Source organism: Podarcis pityusensis (genome assembly GCF_964106645.2).
Source record: "Podarcis pityusensis genome assembly, chromosome: 4".
NCBI classification, from domain to species: domain Eukaryota; kingdom Metazoa; phylum Chordata; class Lepidosauria; order Squamata; family Lacertidae; genus Podarcis; species Podarcis pityusensis.
Window position 1 is genome coordinate 14,936,267 of NC_138027.1, and position 19,955 is coordinate 14,956,221.

A 19,955-nucleotide genomic window follows, 5' to 3' on the forward strand; every position below is an offset into this window, starting at 1 on the left:
GGCGGCGGGGGGGGGGTTAATTCCCTTTACTCAGTTTACAAGACTTTTTAGTTAAATGAGGTTGAGGGTAAAGATTAAAAAGCATTCGTCGGAATGACAGAACTTTCATCTGAAGGAAGTGAGGCCACATAATTCTCAGCCAATACTAAGTGACCTCCTCAAGGTTTTCAACTTAAGCCCTGCTACCAGTTCCTTTCATCTCTGACCTGGAGGATTGATTATCTGTTTCCAAAGCATTAATAAATTTGCTGAGCATCTTTGCCGCACTAAACGGCAGCACTAAATTGTTCCCTTTTCCTCCAAGAGCTTACCATGGGAAGCGGGCAATTTTAAATTATTATTTTTTAAAGTCCCCGGTTTAATCACCCATGCAAGTTGTGGGTTATTTGCTTGTGAAAGTTATCTTCCTTTTGGGAAGATTACAGGGGCAGAACTACCCAAACTGTATAGAAATTTATTCATGTACCTGACCAAAGCGACAAGAATGTTATTTGCCCAAAAATGGAAAGAAGGAGAAAGTACGGCGAAAGAAGAATGGATACAAAAACTGATAGAATATGCAAAAATGGCAAAACTTACTGGAAAAATAAGAAATCAAGATAACAAACTTTTTTTATAAAAGAATGGAAATGGTTTATAGAATATTTACAAACAAGTTGTAAACAGACAAGAACACTGGCAGGATTATTGTAATAACCTGCAGTTTTATAAGAGTATATATTTAAAGTAGATGAATAAATTTGGAACATGCAGGAAGTTCAAAGAATAAATTTAAGGAACCACAGAATGAGGGGAAAGGGAGTTTCAAAATGTTAAAATGAGTGTAAAACTATTGAAATGTATATAACTGAAAATTATAAATAAAAATTTTAAAAAAGAAAAGAAAGTTATCTTGCACTACATGCTGAGGGGTGCGTGCAAGAAGATAAGGGAAGTTGTTGTTGTTTAGTCGTTTAGTCGTGTCCGACTCTTCGTGACCCCATGGACCAGAGCACGCCAGGCACTCCTGTCTTCATAAGGGAAGTATTACCTTAATAACATAAAACGTGTTCTCTCTGGGGTGCAGGAAGTGAGACAGCCAAGCCTTGCTGGCTATTGGAAACAAGGATTGGCTACAACATCCAGCCAAGATTTGTGGAACCCAGTTATAGTTTTCCTAAACTCTTTCACACTGGAGTTGTTGTTGTTTAGTCATTTAGTTGTGTCCGACTCCTCGTGACCCCATGGACCAGAGCACGCCAGGCACTCCTGTCTTCCACTGCCTCCCGCAGTTTGGTCAAACTCATGCTGGTAGCTTCGAGAACACTGTCCAACCATCTCGTCCTCTGTCGTCCCCTTCTCCTTGTGCCCTCCATCTTTCCCAACATCAGGGTCTTTTCCAGGGAGTCTTCTCTTCTCATGAGGTGGCCAAAGTATTGGAGCCTCAGCTTCAGGATCTGTCCTTCCAGTGAGCACTCAGGGCTGATTTCCTTAAGAATGGAGAGGTTTGATCTTCTTGCAGTCCGTGGGACTCTCAAGAGTCTCCTCCAGCGCCATAATTCAAAAGCATCAGGTCTTCAGCGATCAGCCTTCTTTATGATCCAGCTCTCACTTCCATACATCACTACTGGGAAAACCATAGCTTTAACTATACGGACCTTTGTTGGCAAGGTGATGTCTCTGCTTTTTAAGATGCTGTCTAGGTTTGTCATTGCTTTTCTCCCAAGAAGCAGGCGCCTTTTAATTTCATGACTGGAGTAGTGGGAGGTTGTTGTTATGAGTCAGGCTAATGGTACATCCAGCTCAGTATTGTCTACTTGGAGATTCTGGGGATTAAACCTGGGACCTTCTGCATAGGCTCTGCCATTGAGCTGTGGCCCTTGCGCCCAATTCAGGAGGAATGATTCAAGGCACAATTAATAACACAAGAACAAAATGTCAGCTCTATTGCATCAGGCCAGTTTGGTCCATTATCCTGTTTCCCATTAGATGCCTATTGAAAGTCCCCAAGGAGGACATGAGGGTCATAGCCCTCTCCTCCTGTTCTAGTGTCTGAATCATACAATGACACCCAGGAACAGGGTATTCAGAGGCATCATGCTCCTCTACAGTCATCCTGGCCATTGAGAACATTGTCCACAGTCAACATGTCTATTTTTAAAGTGATCTAAGTTGGCGGCCATCACCGTAACTTGCAGAAGGAAATCCCGTCATTTATGCATGGTGTGAACTTTGAAGATGCACTTCCTGGGATCTCCTCCCATTCGGTTACATCGGTCAACCCTGGGTTCTGGTATTAAGCAATTTTGCAAATCTCTGTCACCTCGAATCCCCCCTGGCACAGGGCAATGGCTCAGTGGTGGAGCATCTGCTTTGCATGCAGAAAGCCCCAGATTCATTCTCCTGACACCTCCTAGTAGAGATGTCTGAAATTGTGGAGAGCTGTGTAGATAATTGTCAGGAGTGAGCCAGCTCCAAGCGAAGGTTTGCAGCCAACAGCAGAAAGCAGCCAGGAACAGAGAGGCTTAGTCAGACAGGGAGAGCCAGCAGCTGCAGACTCCAGCTTTTCCTGACCTTGACAGACAGGCTGATAAGGGAGTAGCTGAGAGCAGGCTAGAACACAGCCAAAGCTCGCAGGACTCACAAAAAGGCACGAACAGTCTCAGAGGCAGACTCTCAGACCAGGAAGAAGGTGGAGCTGATCCACTAAGTCCAAGGATTTGGCGAATGCGAGGGCTGTTAGATAGGAAGCAAAACAAGAGACGTAAAGGTCGTAAGTTGAATATCTTCTGTAGACACTGGAAGCAGTCTTCAGAAGGGTCATCTTGAGTGATGATGCCGGAGGCTTTGTCAGAGCCGTTCGGAGCTATCTGTTTGTTTTTGCAATAAATCCTCCTTTTTAATTACCTACGCTTACTGTGTTAGCAAGCTGAGAACCGGGACTCCTGAAAATAATCCAGAGATGGCTGGGCCAAGGGTCTAACTTAGAATAAGACAGGCTTCTATGTTCCCCATATTCACCAGTTTGCTAAGCTAAAATTCCCCACGTGTTCTAGCATTTCCTCAAAGGGGAGTTGCTCCCATCCCATGACCGTTAAGCTGCCCTTTCCTGAACCTTTTCAAAGAACTTTGAGTTGTGCTTGGAGGACAGGATCACACCAGAAGATGCCTGCTGGATCAGGCCAAAGAAGGTCCAGCAAGGTCCCACATACTGTTCTCATGGTGGCCAACCAGCTGCTTCAGATGCAAAAGAGGACAGCACTCCCAAATTTGGAAGAGTTGTGTGAGAATTTGTAGCTATGCAAGGCGTAGCTTCCCATGGTGGCCAAGATGTGCTGAAGCCCACACTGAAAGCACCATTAGAGATGCAGGAGTTTTGTCAAATGGCCAATGCATGGTTCCGCAGTCATAAGAACATAAGGAATGCCTGTTGGATTGGGCCCAAGGCCCATACTGTTCTCACAGTGGCCAGTCAGCTGCTTCTGGGAAGCCTCCTATAGTTTTGGCTCCCGAAACAATACGCAGAGTGTAGGACTGTGCAGAAGGAGGAACGAAGGGGATCGATACACCTCCTTGACTTTCCTTCCTCATGCTCTTCTTGGTAGCCTTTGAAGATACCCGGTTGTGAATAACACTTGGAGATTTATTTCATGTTAATCATCAGTGGGTTTTTAATTTTATTTTCCTTAATGAACACATTACGCTTAATGTTTTCGGTGCTAAATGTACCAGCGCTCCACAAAACAACCAGGGCATGCTACGCAGTTGAGTTCATGATAATCGGCTAAAATTTCCACCCATTCCTATAATGAACTTAATGGTGGGTGAACAATTACTCTTGGTTATTTGTGGGGGACCTGTTTGGATTTGTTCTTCTGACAAATGAGTTGATCTGGGATAGTTTGACAAGCAATGTTTCTGCTCCAGATGCAGGGACACATGCTGTGAAAATACCCCCATTGGGGCCAGCGACAGTGAAAAAATGTTGCATCTAGGTATCTAGGTATTACTGGAAGGACAGAGCCTGAAGCTGAGGCTCCAATACTTTGGCCACCTCATGAGAAGAGAAGACTCCCTGGAAAAGACCCTGATGCTGGGAAAGATAGAGGGCACAAGGAGAAGGGGACGACAGAGAACGAGTTGGTTGGACAGTGTTCTCGAAGCTACCAGCACGAGTTTGACCAAACTGAGGGAGGCAGTGGAAGACAGGAGTGCCTGGCGTGCTCTGGTCCATGGGGTCATGAAGAGTCAGACACGACTAAACGACTAAACATATCATTTATATTTATTGGTTGCCTCATTTAAAAAATCCAGGCAATGTAGAAATAGCTTGGTTATTTAATATTCCTCACTTCTGTCCATAGGACCATCTCCACTCCTGTTCTTCAGCCCGGACACTGAGATCCACCTTTGAGGGCCTTCTGGCGGTTCCTTCATTGGCTCCCAGTATGTTTCCAAGCACAATTCAAAGTGTTGGTGTGACCTTGAAAGCCCTAAATGCCCTCGGACCAGTATACCTGAAGGAGTGTCTTCACCCCCATCACTCTGCCCAGACACTGAGGTCCAGCTCCGAGGGCCTTCTGGCAGTTCCCTCACTGCAAGAAATGAGGTTGCAGGGAACCAGACAGAGGGCCTTCTCGGTGGTGGCACCCGCCCTGTGGAACACCCTTCCATCAGATGTCAAGGAGATGAGTAACTATACAACCTTTAGAAGACATCTGAAGGCAGCCCTGTATTGGGAAGTTTGTTAATGTTTGATGTTTTATTATGTTTTTGTATATGTTGGAAGCTGCCCAGAGTGGCTGGGGCAACCCAGTCAGATGGGTGGGGTATAAACAATAAAAAATATGATGATGATGATGATGATGATGTCCCTATTTTCATCGGAGAGATGTTGGAGGGTGTGGATCAGGAAATTGTTCTCCTACGTATTTGCCATGTTAAACCTCTCCTTTTGTTTGCAAAAATCATTCCTTTATCTTTTTCAAGTTGCCCGACCGTCTGAGGCCCTGACAAACTTCACCATTCTTGTGTTTATCGCTGCAGCACAGAGACCGTCTTGTCTGGATCAGCGCTGCCTTTGCTTCTCACACTGGCATTTATTAAATTGTCAGCGAAAGGAGAGGGGGGACACCGCCTTTGTGCTTCAGTGGCATTGTTAGGGATAGGGAATGTCGGCACGCTGAAATGGCAAGCGATGGCTCAGGGCCAACCTCCCATGATCCTCGCTTTAGAGTATCTCCATTGCCTTGTGCAATATATATCCTGGCTGGATATTTACCTAAGCATCTCTTCATACAACCCACTCCAGGTGTTCCCATATAATTGGCTTATGCATTCGAAACAGCCTGTGCGGTACATATCTAAATAAAGCACAATGCTTGTCTTCTCCTCGGTTTTTCTCTGCTGTCAGGCCCTTTAAAAGGAAAACAGAAAAGAAACAGAATGCAGATGTCAAGCTGCAAATTGCTTTTTGCACCTGAAGCAATCTCTCCTTTTCTTTCCTTTTCTTGGATGCTACCACTCTGCAAACCTTTGGTTCCTTATCAGTGAGCCTAAAGGGGACGTAGTCCTGGGTGTCTATCCTTCAGGTTTTCTAGTTTCAATTTGCTTGGTACCTCTGGTTACGTACTTAATTCGTTCTGGAGGTCCGTTTTTAACCTGAAACTGTTCTTAAGCTGAAGCACCACTTTAGCTAATGGGGCCTCCTGCTGCCATGCGATTTCTGTTCTCATCCTGAAGCAAAGTTCTTAACCCAAGGTACTATTTCTGGGTTAGCGGAGTCTGTAACCTGAAGCATATGTAACCCGAGGTACCACTGTATTGACTCTGATCCCGCCCCCCTTATTTTCAAGCCTGTCTACTTCTCTCTTTAAAGCAGGGATGGGTGACCTGTGACCCTCCCGTGTGTTGTTGTACTCCCATCATCCCAGACCACATTGGCTGGTGCTGATGGGAGTTGGAGTCTAACAACCTCTTGAGGGCTGCAACTTCTCAGCCCTGCATTAATGCCTGCAGAGTCAGCTAGCAGTAGTGTAAGCCAGCCTAGCATAATGGTTAGAGTGTCAGGCTAGGACCTGGGAGACCAGAGTTCAAATCCCGGCTCGCCATGAAACTCAGTGAGTGATTTTGAGCCAGCCACTGTGTATCTGTGTTGTGGTGAGGATAGGATTGGGGTAGGGGAACCATGTAGACCAGCTCGAGTACAGGATCAGGTTTAAGGTGCTGGTTTTAACCTTTAAAGCCCTATACGGCCTAGGACCCTTGTACCTACGGGACCGCCTCTCCTGGTATGTCCCATGGAGGACCTTATGGTCTTTAAACAAAAACATCTTGGAGGTCCCGGGCCACAGAGAGTTTAGGCTGGCCTCAACCAGAGCCAGGGCTTTTTCGGCCGTGGCCCCGATCTGGTGGAACGCTCTGTCACAGGAGACTAGGGCCCTGTGGGACTTGACATCTTTCCGCAGGGCCTGCAAGACAGAGCTGTTCCACCAGGCCTTTGGCCAAGGCACAGTTTGACCCCCTCCTTTGGTAATCCTCATAGAACTCTAGCCCAATGGTTGCCATTAATTTGATTCTGAGCTGATTTTAGAATGAATTGATTTTCGAATGTATTTTAATTAATTGATTGTGATTTTATGTAAACTGTTTTACTTTTATTGTTGTTAACTGCTGTGAGCCCGGCTTCGGCTGGGGAGGGTGGGATATAAATAAAATTTTATTAGTAGTAGTAGTAGTAGTATTATATTATTATTAGAATAGAGGTGAAATATGAATGTAATGAAGAGAAAGCTAGTGTTGAGTGTTGGACCATGACCTGGGAGACCAGGGTTCAAATCCCCACTTAGCCATAAAGCTCGTTGAGTGACTTTAGGCCAGTCACTACCTCTCAGCCTAACCTACCCCACAGGGTTGTTTTGGGGATTAAATGAGGATGGGGAGAACCATGTCTGCCAACTTGGAGAAAAAGGAAGGATAGAAACAGTGGTGTAATGTGGGGGCACAGGGGCAGTTGTCCCAGGTGCAAAATTGTCAGGGGTGCAAAATTTCAACACCTGGTGCTGCCTCAATACGGCTGTGCGCTTCTGTCACTGGGTTTCATTGAAAAGGGCTTCTGAATGTGAACCAGGAAGTGACCTCTCCAGACGATGGAACACCTCTTCTTTTTTTTTAATGTCTGTGGCTGCCAACTCCTGGGTGATGAGGATGCTGTTAGGCTGTTGAATGCACATGCATACTCCAGCTGTTTCCCTTCCTCCCACCCACCCCTCCACATGGCCCTGGGCACTGGCAACCCACGCTATGCCACTGGATAGCAATGCAATGCAATGCAATGCAATGCAATGCAATGCAATGCAAGAAAAGAAAAGAAAAGAAAAGAAAAGAAAAGAAAAGAAAAGAAAAGAAAAGAAAAGAAAAGATAAAGAAAACCAGTAACTAAGTCTTAAGTGGCTTTAGGGTAAGGGAAGTGAATGTGATGCTCTCAGATGTCACTGGACTACAATTTCCATCTGTCACTGGCTACCCTGCCTGGGGCTAATTTGGAGGGTGGTAGCAATATGTTAAGGGATGTGGGTGGCGCTGTGGGTTAAACCACAGAGCCTAGGACTTGCTGATCAGAAGGTTGACGGTTCGAATCCCCATGACGGGGTGAGCTCCCGTTGCTCGGTCCCTGCTCCTGCCAACCTAGCAGTTCGAAAGCATGTCAAAGTGCAAGTAGATAAATAGGTACCGCTCCAGCGGGAAGGTAAACGGCATTTCCTTGCGCTGCTCTGGTTTGCCAGAAGCAGCTTAGTCATGCTGGCCACATGACCCGGAAGCTGTACGCCGGCTCCCTCGGCCAATAAAGCGAGATGAGCGCCGCAACCCCAGAGTCGGTCATGAGTGAACCTAACGGTCAGGGATCCCTTTACCTTTTAGCAATATGTTATCACACCTGGACCAGTGTGAGCAGCAAAGTATGCACAGCTCTGGCAAAGTAGTCCAGCCGAACATCAGGGTCTTCTTCCCCTGCAGTTGGTAGCTTTTCCAGCGTTGACGATTAAGAAAACTCCTTGCCCCCACAGTTCAACGTAAAGTGTTTATTTCCTCAAAGCACCTGACAAGTCCAACACACTGTCTGAACTTAAAAGATGTTGGTGCCTCACGAACTATTCTACTAAGTACAGCTCTCTGGTCTTAGAGGCAGAGGTTCAACGACACAGAGAGATCCAGCTCAATCCTTCCACAGTTGTGCATACAGCACAGCTCAGTAATGCAAGAGTGATGCTAAGTTTTGTTGTTGTTGTTTAGTCGTTTAGTCGTGTCCGACTCTTCGTGACCCCATGGACCAGAGCACGCCAGGCACTCCTGTCTTCTACCGCCTCCCGCAGTTCAGTCAGTTTGATGCTAAGTTTGCAGTTTGATACTAAGTTTGGGCTTCCTGTAATCACAGCTGAACTGCAGCCTTGGCTTTCTAACTGCTAATATACATACACATATTCCTTAGAGGAAGGGAGGGTGGATGAGTAATACCAGAAGCCTTTAACCTTGAGCTGTTTCTAACAACCCAGCTGGCGTGCTAACCCTGAACAGAATTCAGACATGAGAGATGGGCAACTCCAGACGCCTACCAAGAAATTTGTGCAATTTCACCCATATCACCAAATTGCACCAACAGAGGGCACCATGTTCGCTGCCCTCTACCTTAGCCTGTGCCTTCTCCTCCCTAGCACCCTATAAATTGAGATTAGTTAAAGTGATATGGTTTCTGTTGTCTCTGCCATCTTAGACACTGCTTAAACCAGGCATAGGCAAACTCAGCCTTCCAGATGTTTTGGGACTACAACTCCCATGATCCCTAGCTAACAGAACTAGTGGTCAGGGATGATGGGAGTTGTAGACCCAAAACATCTGGAGGGCCGAGTTTGCCTATGCCTGGCTGGTTAATGCCTGCAAGGAAGAACTGCCCCATCTCACCAAGGAAATGGTAAATTCCTACTTGAGAGAGGAAATCACAACCCCCTCTCAAATATTCCAGAGATGTTCCCCCCCCCAGCCAAATCTTGCAATAATGTTTTGTTGTGGTCCACCCACTGCACCCAACAATTGACCAAAAGAGACTTTTTTTCCAAAAAATTTAGACGTGTCCAGTGATTAAAGGGAATGTATGTTGTCACCTATTTGAATCATGAACGTGGGAATTCTTCCCATAGCAAACCACATACTTGAAATTCTTTATTTCCATGTGGCATTAAAAAGAAAATCAATTTCCTTATTGTCATTAGACCGAGTTGCCACCTATATCCTTGAATCCCTGTGGCCATTTCCAGCAGCATAAACTGGCATATTAGTTAAACTGAAAGAAGACCTCATATAAAATTTCATTAGCTGAGGAATTCTCACTATCCTCCTGGATGAGCCAAGTCTCTCTGACACGTGAATTATGAATTCACTCCGGGGGTCTTTTTCGGTTCTGAGTGTGTCGAATTTGCTAAGGGATTTTGGAGAGACAGCTCCAGTTAATTGAAATCATGGAGAATATATATATAGAGAGAGAGAGAGAGAGAGAGAGAGAACTGTGTGCTGGGTTCCCCTCCATCTGAAAGGAAGGAATTGTACTTTACGATTTGTTTTTGCCACTTAGTTATTACTTATAGCTGCGTCGTCTGCTCCTGGTGCAAATTCTCAGGTGGTACACAGAAAATGAGCATGAAGCGAGATTCAAAACATGTCGGCTACATGGTAAAGTTTCACACTAAAATCCCAAACCAGCAGAAACAGACAAAGCTGACACCAACCACAAAGAAACCGTTCAACTCATAAGGAAAGATGTTAAAATTATAAAACCTCCCAGTGACCGTGAATTACTATTTGGACTTAGGACTCAGCTATACAGCTGCAAATGTAACATTTTAGGTGCATCTTAAGTGCATTATACAAAGTCGACACTAGGTGGCGATGGTGAGCTTATGGCAAATTCAATATATATCATAGAATCATAGAATCATAGAGTTGGAAGAGACCACAAGGGCCATCAAGTCCAACCCCCTGCCAAGCAGGAAACATCATCAGAGCACTCCTGACATATGGTTGTCAAGCCTCTGCTTAAAGACCTCCAAAGAAGGAGACTCCACCACACTCCTTGGCAGCAAATTCCACTGTCGAACAGCTCTTACTGTCAGGAAGTTCTTCCTAATGTTTAGGTGGAATCTTCTTTCTTGTAGTTTGGATCCATTGCTCCGTGTCCGCTTCTCTGGAGCAGCAGAAAACAACCTTTCTCCCTCCTCTATGTGACATCCTTTTATATATTTGAACATGGCTATCATATCACCCCTTAACCTCCTCTTCTCCAGGCTAAACATGCCCAGCTCCCTTAGCCGTTCCTCATAAGGCATCGTTTCCAGGCCTTTGACCATTTTGGTTGCCCTCCTCTGGACACGTTCCAGTTTGTCAGTGTCCTTCTTGAACTGTGGTGCCCAGAACTGGACACAGTACTCCAGGTGAGGTCTGACCAGAGCAGAATACAGTGGCACTATTACTTCCCTTGATCTAGATGCTATACTCCTATTGATGCAGCCCAGAATTGCATTGGCTTTTTTAGCTGCCGCGTCACACTGTTGGCTCATGTCAAGTTTGTGGTCAACCAAGACTCCTAGATCCTTTTCACATGTACTGCTCTCAAGCCAGGTGTCACCCATCTTGTATTTGTGCCTCTCATTTTTTTTGGCCAAGTGCAATACTTTACATTTCTCCCTGTTAAAATTCATCTTGTTTGTTTTGGCCCAGTTCTCTAATCTGTCAAGGTCGTTTTGAAGTGTGATCCTGTCCTCTGGGGTGTTAGCCACCCCTCCCAGTTTGGTGTCATCTGCAAATTTGATCAGGATGCCCTTGAGTCCATCATCCAAGTCGTTGATAAAGATGTTGAATAAGACCGGGCCCAAGAGAGAACCCTGTGGCACCCCACTAGTCACTCTTCTCCAGGATGAAGAGGAACCATTGATGAGCACCCTTTGGGTTCGGTCAGTCAGCCAATTACAAATCCACTGAGTGGTAGCATAGTCAAGATCGCATTTTACCAGCTTCTTTACAAGAATATCATGGGGCACCTTGTCAAATGCCTTGCTGAAATCAAGGTAGGCTACATCCACTGCGTTCCCTTCATCTGCCAGGCTTGTAATTCTGTCAAAAAATGAGATCAGGTTAGTCTGACATGACTTATTTTTCAGAAATCCATGCTGACTATTGGTGATCACAGCATTCCTTTCTAGGTGCTCACAGACTGTTTGCTTAATGATCTGCTCCAGAATCTTCCCTGGTATTGATGTCAGACTGACTGGGCGGTAATTATTTGGGTCCTCTCTTTTCCCCTTTTTGAAAATAGGGACAACATTTGCCCTCCTCCAGTCTGCCGGGACTTCACCTGTTCTCCAGGAATTCTCAAAGATGACTGCCAGTGGTTCTGAGATCACATCTGCCAGTTCTCTTGGATGCAGTTCATCTGGCCCTGGAGACTTGAATACATCTAAACTAGCCAAGTATTCTTGTACTATCTCCTTAGTTATTCTGGGCTGTGTTTCCTCTGCTGAATCATTTGCTCCAAATTCTTCAGGTCGGGCATTGTTTTCTTTATCGGAGAAGACTGAGGCAAAGAAGGCATTGAGGAGTTCAGCCCTTTCTGTGTCCCCTGTTTGCATTTCACCATCTTCTCCTCTGAGTGACCCCACTGTTTCTTTGTTCTTCCTTTTGCTACGAACATACCCATAAAAACCTTTTTTGTTGCTTTTAACCTCTCTAGGTTAAAAGCATTCTGTGCTTTAGCTTTTCTGACTTTGTGTCTACACATGCTGGCTATTTGTATGAATTCCTCTTTGGTGGTTTCCCCCCTTTTCCATTTTTTGTACACATTCTTTTTAAATCTTAAGTCAGTTAAAAGTTCTTTAGATAGTCACCCTGGCTTCTTTAGGCACCTTCCATGTTTCCGTCTCATTGGTATTGCCTGACGTTGTGCTTTTACTATCTCCCTCTTAACAAACTCCCAGCCATCATGAACTCCCTTTCCTTTTAGTATTACTGTCCATGGGATCTCACCCAGCACTTCCCTAAATTTTATGAAGTCGGCTTTCTTAAAGTCAAGAAATTGAGTCCTAGTATGCTTGGCTGCTCCTTTCCGCTGTATAGTAAACTTCAGAAGAGCATGATCACTCGCGCCTAATGATCCTTCCACTTCTACCCCACTAACCAGGTCATCAACATTGGTTAGGACCAGATCTAAAATGGCTGTTCCTCTTGTTGCTTCTCCCACTTTCTGGACAATGAAGTTGTCTGCAAGGCCAGTGAGGAATCTGTTTGACCTTATGCTCTTGGCTGAGTTTGACATCCAACAAATATCCGGGTAATTGAAGTCCCCCATTACTACTATCTCCCTTCCTTTTGCATGCTTGGCCATCTGTTCCATATATTTAAAAAAAAAAATAAAGCATTTTCACAGCATTTTTAATAGGTTTCTAGATTGTATCTTAGGGTGGGGTTGGGAGGGGGACCTCCAGACCCTGAGGCAAATGACTGGCTAGGGATTCGAACCCTGATCTCCCAGACCCTTATTCTAAGACTCCAACCACTACACCGCGCTGTCTCTCTATGCAGGGCCGGATTTAGGTTTGATGAGGCCCTAAGCTACTGAAGGTAATGGGGCCCTTTAGATGCCCAGCTGTCCTTTGTCAACAACAAATTGCTGCTGTTTTTTGTGTTGAGTATATGCTGTATGGTAATTTATGAACCTAATAGGTATCAAGCCATTTGCACATGTTGTCATGTGACTAGCCCATGCACAATGTAGGCACCCTATATATAGAAATGAGCAAACCAGTGATATTTTAGGGAGCAGGCTAGCAGGCGGGCACATTACTTACATCATAGGAGCCTACACAGCACAAAACACTGTTGCTGTATGTTTTATTTAATTTGTTTTTTATCTTACATTTTGGAAATGTACACCCAGGGTTTTTTTCCCCTTTAAATTTTTTTGCCCCCCCCCCCAAGAGAGTGGGGCCCTAAGCTATAGCTTGTTTAGCTTATACGTAAATCTGGCACTGTCTCTCTGTGCTATGCACCCAGCTGTGCTTTTGTACCCCCAAACTCCGTCCTCCAGATGTTTTGGGACTACAACTCCCATCATCCCTAGCTAACAGGACCAGTGGTCAGGGATGATGGGAATTGTAGTCCCAAAACATCTGGAGGGCCGAGTTTGCGAGTGCCTGCTTTACATGGACGTGTGCATGTGGAGGAGATACAAGTGAGCTCTGCAAGGCAAAGTGTAGCAGCATGAAGATCTGCTGTTTACAATTGCAGCCTCTTCACTCCCCCCCTCCCACTGCTCCATTTCCCTGAACAGTCAGTCAGCATCCTGTGGACACTGAGCACACTTGGGTCCTCATTAGATTGTCCCCCCCCCCACTTAATTATTTTTCCCACTAATGATTTTTTTAGCCACTTCTGCAAATATCAGGGTTGTTGGGCGCCCGCAGTTTCATCTTCTGCCTATCTGTTGCCCATTTGACCTCATAAGGACCGGCGTTCAGAGAACTGAACCACATTTAGAATACAGGGTGACTCTTTTGCCTGCAAGCCACGCAGTTCCATCCTTAACACATTTCTGCCTGACTTTCTTTTTTAAAACCGAGCCTCCAAAAATTCTGAAGGGCAGTTTTCCCCCCTCTAGGTCACCCACAGCCTCATTAAAATGTACAGGTAACAGTGCCAGGCTGGAAGTGTAACAGCCAGCACTTGCCCTTTGCAATTACCAGAGGATTCCAAATCAAAGAGATTTATTCTTTTCTTGTTTGCGCGCATATATATATATATATATATATATAGCAGTTCCCCAGGGAACAAGCAAGAAAACAGTGCAAGGTAATGAAGGGATTAATGTTAGCACAAAAGAAAGTTTGCTCCTTACATCCTTCCTGGCAAAACCTATCTCATCATAAATTAGATCCAGGATAGCAATTTGCAAAATAATAATAGTAATGTGTATCCAGGCTGTCTGGGAAACAGAGTTATCATCATAAGAATAGAAGTTTTTAATATATATTTCCCCCCTTAAGAATGTGTTCTTCATTACAGCTCCCTTCCTATGTGGTTCTCATTTATTTAATATATTTGGGCGCAATTTAAGCCCCGATGAAATTTCTGATTTCGTACGCGTCTGGATGACGAAGAGCAGTTCATCGTTCGTGAATTCGTTTTTTAGAGAGGGGTGTGAATGCTGATAAGAGACAATGGTTTTATGAAAAGCATGAAGAGCTATTGCTTTGGACGGTGGTGCCTTCGGGGATGGACTTTGGGGGCAGATGTCAAGAGCCCCGATTCAGCAGAATGAGCTGAAGTGGCCCCAAATGGTTGGCCACCTACATTTTGAAAGAAGTGCAATAAGGGCTTAGCCATTCTTTCTCTTGTCCTGCTGTTTCCCCCCAGGGAAAACTGCTCTTTAGCACTCAATCGGAGCAAACAGCAATTTGGGGTTTCTCTAGATTGCTGTTTGCTCTGATTTAGAGCTAAAGAAGAGAGTTTTCCCTGGGAAAGGAATAATAATAATAATAATTTATTATTTATATCCCGCCCATCTGGCTGGGCTTCCCCAGCCACTCTGGGCAGCTTCCAAAAAAATATTAAAATACTGTAATACACCAAACATTAAAAGCTTCCCTAAACAGAACTGCCTTCAGATGTCTTCTAAAAGTCTGGTAGTTGTTGTTCTCTTTGACATCTGGTGGGAGGGCGTTCCACAGGGAGGGCGCCACGACAGAGGCCCTCTGCCTGGTTCCCTGTAACTTGGCTTCTCGCAGTGAGGGAACTGCCAGAATGCACTCGGCGCTGGACCTCAGTGTCCGGGTAGAATGATGGGGGTGGAGACGCTCCTTCAGATATACAGTGGTGCCCCGCAAGACGAATGCCTCGCAAGACGGAAAACCCGCTAGACGAAAGGGTTTTCCGTTTTCAATGCGCTTCGCAGGACGAATTTCCCTATGGGCTTGCTTCGCAAGACGAAAATGTCTTGCGAGTCTTGAGATTTTTTTTCCGCTCCCCCCCCTTTTTCTAAGCCGCTAAGCCTTTAATAGCCTTTTAGCAGCTAATCCGCTAAGCCGCTAAGCCTTTAATAGCCGCTAAACCGCTAATAGCGCTAATCCGCTAAGCCGCTAATAGGGTTGCTTCGCAAGACAAAAAAACCGCTAGACGAAGATACTCGCGGAACGGATTAATTTCGTCTTGCGAGGCACCACTGTACTGGACCGAGGCTGTTTAGGGCTTTAAAGGTCAGCACCAACACTTTGGATTGTGCTCGGAAACATACTGGGAGCCAATGTAGGTCTTTCAAGACCAGCGTTATATGGTCTCGGCGGCTGCTCCCAGTCACCAGTCTGGCTGCCGTGTTCTGGATTAGTTATAGTTTCTGGGTCACCTTCAAAGGTAGCCCCACGTAGAGCGCATTGCAGTAGTCCAAGCAGGAGATAACCAGAGCATGCACCACTCTGGTGAGACAGTCTGCGAGCAGGTAGGGTCTCAGCCTGCATACCAGATGGAGCTGGTAAACAGCTGCCCTGGACACAGATTTGACCTAGAATCATAGAATCATAGAATCATAGAGTTGGAAGAGACCACAAGGGCCATCGAGTCCAACCCCCTGCCAAGCAAGAAACACCATCAGAGCACTCCTGACATATGGTTGTCAAGCATCTGCTTAAAGACCTCCAAAGAAGGAGACTCCACCACACTCCTTGGCAGCAAATTCCACTGTCGAACAGCACTTACTGTCAGGAAGTTCTTCCTAATGTTTAGGTGGAATCTTCTATCTTGTAGTTTGGATCCATTGCTCCGTGTCCGCTTCTCTGGAGCAGCAGAAAACAACCTTTCTCCCTCCTCTATGTGACATCCTTTTATATATTTGAACATGGCTATCATATCACCCCTTAACCTCCTCTTCTCCAGGCTAAACATGCCCAGCTCCCTTAGCCGTTCCTCATAAGGCATCATAAGACCTGTGCCTCCATGGACAGCTGTGAGTCCAAAATGACTCCCAGGCTGCACACCTTCAGGGGCACAGTTACCCCATTCAGGAGCAGGGAATTCTCCACACCTGCCCGCCTCCTGTCCCCCAAAAACAGTACTTCTGTGTTGTCAGGATTCAATCTCAATCTGTTAGCCGCCATCCATCCTCAAGCCGCCTCCAGACACTGGAAGGAGCCAAGGGGAAAACCACTAGGATCCGTGCTTTCTGGGCATGGAACAAGTGTGACCAAGGCTTTATTCACAGTGCTACCCAAAGAGGTGGAGCACAAGACCTTTAAATCCTGAGCTTAAACTTCCCGAACTGCACCGTTGATTTCATACAGCCCTTCTGCAAGTCTTCATCTAAGGTCCTGTCCGGCTAGACATCAGAAACATCATCAGAACTTCCTGCATGTGTCTCATATCCTCCAACATTTCCCCAATAAAAATAGGGACATCCTATTCCATCCCCTCCAATACTTCACGGGTGAAAATAGGGACATCCTATTGCATCCCCAGCAATATTTCTGCAATGAAACAGGGACACCCTAAAAGGACAAGTGGGACATTCTGGGATCAAATCAGAAACCGGGACGGCTTCTGTAATTCCAGGACTGTCCCTGGAAAATCAGGACACTTGGAGGGTATGACATCTTTCAGTTAGCATCTTCAAATACAAGGTTCTTTAGGGGCAGAATGTGTAATACTGCTTTCTGTATAATATGCTAGGCAACACTGCTCGGGAATTCCAAAAAACCAGGAAAAAAAAGAACCAGTTGAGTTTTTCAATCGATGGCTAAAATCAGTATGGTTTTGAAAGGTTGTCTGCCATCTTTAATCAATTTTAAAAACTTTTTAATGTTTACCACGTCCTTCATCCGACAATCCCAGGGCGTTTTACAACATAGAAATACAAAATGAAAACACATAAATGCTCTTTAAAATGCTTTATATATAACTGTTGTAAACTGCCCCAATATTTTTTATGCAGAGGGATATATTATTATTATTATTATTATTATTATTATTATTATTATTATTAAAAGGCATAAATCCAAACAGAGACTCAAACTTTCTCCTTGATCTCAGGAAGCAACACGCCAAATTTGCTCACCATATCGTAAGAGTTGTCGAAATATAGGGAGCTGCCTTGCGCTAAGGCAGAACACTGCTCCATCTATCTTAGTACTGGCAGCACTGACTGGCAGCAGCTCTCTGTGGTTTAAGGCAGAACGCCAGAATGACAGGGATTGAACCCAGGGCCTTCCGCAGATGGAGCACATGCTCTATAACTGAGCCACAGTAAAGGTCAAGGTAAAGGGACCCCTGACCATTAGGTCCAGTCGTGACCGACTCTGGGGTTGCGGCGCTCATCTCGCTTTATTGGCCGAGGGAGCCGGTGTACAGCTTCCGGGTCATGTGGCCAGCATGACTAAGCTGCTTCTGGTGAACCAGAGCAGCACACAGAAACGCCCTTTACCTTCCTGCCGGAGCGGTACCTATTTATCTACTTGCACATTGAGGTGCTTTCGAACTGCTAGGTTGGCAGGAGCACGGACCGAGCAACGGGAGCTCGAACCGCTGACCTTCTGATCGGCAAGTCCTAGGCTCTGTGGTTTAACCCACAGCGCCACCCGCGTCCCACAAGCCACAAGCCTACCGCAAATCCTCTCATTTCAGCATCCATCTTTCTCGGAAGAAGCCATTCCAATATACAGACAAGGCGCACCCAAGGAGAGATCCTCTTTAGGATTATTAAAGAACAATTAAGACTTCCCCTTTTGGAGAAAGCCATAGTCATATCCGCCAGCCCTTTGTTATGTGGCTTTGCTTGAGCATATAAACAACGACCTGTGCATTATTTTCCATTAAGCGTGGCACGCTCATTTCTCCAGAGACGGACTTCCCAGGGCTCTTATTTGTCACTCCAGTGAAGCAAAATGGAATGAGCTATTTAAGCCATATAATAAAGTAACCAGGAAGGAGGCAAGAAAGCCTCTGCATCGGTGCCATTATTCTACCAAACCCCCTTTTTGTTGCAATTGCCTTTTTCATCATGAACAGCTCCGTGCCATTATTTCACCTTTGTGAAACTGTGAGTGTAATTACTTTGATTCAGGGCAGTGGGAGCTTACAGGTAACAAATTCCATTGGCCACCCGTGAGTAATAATTCAATTATTCAGTGGTCTTGTAACAGCTCTGAAATAGCCTCTTCCCATTTCGCAAACATCATATTTACCGCTGGAAATAAACCCTTTCTTCAGAGTGATATACGAGGTCCATCTGTCTCGGCCCATGTAAGCGTACAATAGGATCGACACATAACTACTTTCCTCTGGTATTTTCAATATTATAAGAGAAGCTGCCAACTTGCAGGAAACCTGTGGTGGTCCACCTTGTTTTGTCCATGTAGCACGGGGTAGGTAGTATGTGGCCCTCCAGATACTGTGGGGTCTTCCATCGGCTCTGGTTAGGGATGATGGGTGTCCAGAACACAGGAGCTCAGCTGCTGACACACATGGACCACATCATGGATTGCCAAGCTTTTGTTGAGAAAGGCCGTGGGTGCCAGTCACAAAATGGCGGCTGCAGGAAGTGACATCACAAAATGGCTTGAGGGGGGAGGCGTGGAATTATGGCATCAATGTAGGGGAGGCCGAGCCCATGCAAAAAGGAACTGAAAAGGAAAAGCAAAGCACCTCTAATGTATTGTGGATTTTTTTTTTGAAATATTATTTATTTAAACATTTCACAGGCATTGTACTGTCAGCCTCTGGATTATATAGCTCAAATCATGCCAGCCTTGAAACACTTTCAAATGGTTTTCTATGTATCTCAAAGCACAATTCAAGGTTCTGTAAAGTCTTAGACAGTTTGGGAATACCACAGGGACCAACTCTGCCCATATGAAGCTGCCCCGTTCTCTAAGATCACCCAGATGAGGAGATCCTCCAGGTTTCCTACTTGCTGAAAGGTCAGATGAGATGAACAGAGAATGGCTATGTCCTACCTCCGAGGTTGGGAGCAGTGATGCTTCTGAATACCAGTAGTTGGTATGGGAAATTGCAGCCAAACATAACTATGTAGAAGTGCTAGTTAGTGCATGAAGGGGTTAAGACCAGAGAGGTCTGTTCCTAGACTCAGGTAAGCCACACCCCTTGACCTCGGTGACGGAAGAAGTGAAGCAGCTTCTCTTCCTTTCTCTCACTCTCTTCTTGCTATGTAATCCATGAGGATGGATGTGTCTGAACTTGCTGCAAGTTCAGACCACATGTTGGAAAGTATATTGTGTATTTTGCACCCAAGAGTAATCTACCTGTGTTCTCCATGCTGATGCATGGAGCAATGCATAAATCTGACCTTTGGATTTAGTGAGTAAAGCTTTTAAACTTACTTAAGAGTGTGCGGTCCGCTCAATGCTAGAAGGATGGAGAGAGGGGGCAATCATTTAAGGCAGACTAAATGCAAAAGGATTTAACAACCTATGTACCACACTATGCTGCTGATTAACTCTGAGAGTGTTTTTAAGCTGCTGTTTTTAAGCTCTCCTGTGGGAGTGTGTGCAAAGCCCTGTGTTTTTAAGCCAGGCGCCCAGCTGATTCTTTTTGTTAATTACACACATGTGGGTCAGATCTATTTCCTTCCCACTGCTGAAACCAGAGGAGGGAAGAGGGTTCTTGGGCTCGAGTCCTGGTTATGGGTTTCCCCCAGGTATCGCATTGGGCATAGTGAGAACAGGATGCCAGACTAGATGGGCCTTTGTAACCAAACAATTAAGCCCCCATGTTGTAAACAATTATCAGTAATATCCAAGGCAACACGATGACCAAGTACAACAATGCAATGTCAATATAAACTCTTTATATAATCTATATGGAACATTGAACAATATGAAAAACCAAATAAACAGAATCTCATAAATCTCTGAAAGTCACAACATGTGCACTCT